This window comes from Arabidopsis lyrata (assembly GCF_000004255.2).
Source record: "Arabidopsis lyrata subsp. lyrata unplaced genomic scaffold ARALYscaffold_7, whole genome shotgun sequence".
Lineage (NCBI taxonomy): Eukaryota > Viridiplantae > Streptophyta > Magnoliopsida > Brassicales > Brassicaceae > Arabidopsis > Arabidopsis lyrata.
Window position 1 is genome coordinate 12,362,201 of NW_003302549.1, and position 1,160 is coordinate 12,363,360.

A 1,160-nucleotide genomic window follows, 5' to 3' on the forward strand; every position below is an offset into this window, starting at 1 on the left:
TCTAGCCGAGTTGCTCTTATATTTCCCCATTCTTCAATTGGAATTTAGAACTCATGTACAAGGACAAAAGATTGGTAAAACCGGCTTAAAGCCTCATATACTCGTTCCATAGAGGAGCTTCCAATATAGGAAAAAGTTTATGAACATGGAGCCCTTTCAGATATGGAACTGGGCAACAAACATCATCAATTGCAAATTCAAGACCACCAAAATCAGAATTAAAATAAACGAATGAAATCAAATGTCTTATCATCAAGCCATTGAGTTACTTCGTCGTAAGATATCTAATATGTTTGTCATTTTCTATGCGCATATTTACACAATAACCAGTCATACATCCTTTGCTTGTCCATATGTGACGATTATCACAAAAGGATGAGTAATGAGTCAGATTATCACACTTCGAACAATAGTTGTACAAACAAAATTCAAACCGTGTAAAAGAATTATTTTCAGTTAACAAAATTTGTATTGGCTATCACTTTTCACCGTGATAACCAAAAACACAACATGTCTTTATAAAATTAACAACTAGATGTTTTTAGATTTACCAATCATAATAAGGAACTTGATTCCATTTGCATCCAACCTTTTTTCAACGTATTTAACTTCTTTTGTCTCATATTTTTATTAAATCCCAAAATCAAAATTAAAATAAACTAATGCACTTAAGTCTTCGAAATCAAATGCCTTATCACCAAGCCACTGAGTTATTTTGTTGCAGGAGATATAATATGTTTGACATTATCTATGCGCATATTCACACAATGCTATTCCAATTATGGTTTAACCAACAAATTTGAGAGACATTTGAAGACTGTGATTCATTCTTCCAGTTTTGGTCTTGCAAGTACTTACATATACTGTTTTCATGTTTAGCTAACCTTGTGGCTACACCTCATGCGTACTGAGTTCCAAAACGCCTCTGATGAAGTGATCAACAATTACCATTATCATGGCATTGAGTATGCTCTCGATGAGGTATGATTACATTACTTTATCACTCAATAGTCATATGAATGTAATCATCATTTACTTTGGTTTTGTTTTTTTTTTTCTTTTCAGCTCTTTTATCACTCAATAGTCATATGAATGTAATCTTCACTTACTTTGGTTTTGTTTTCTTTCCTTTATCTTTTCAGCTCTCTTGCTACAGTTCT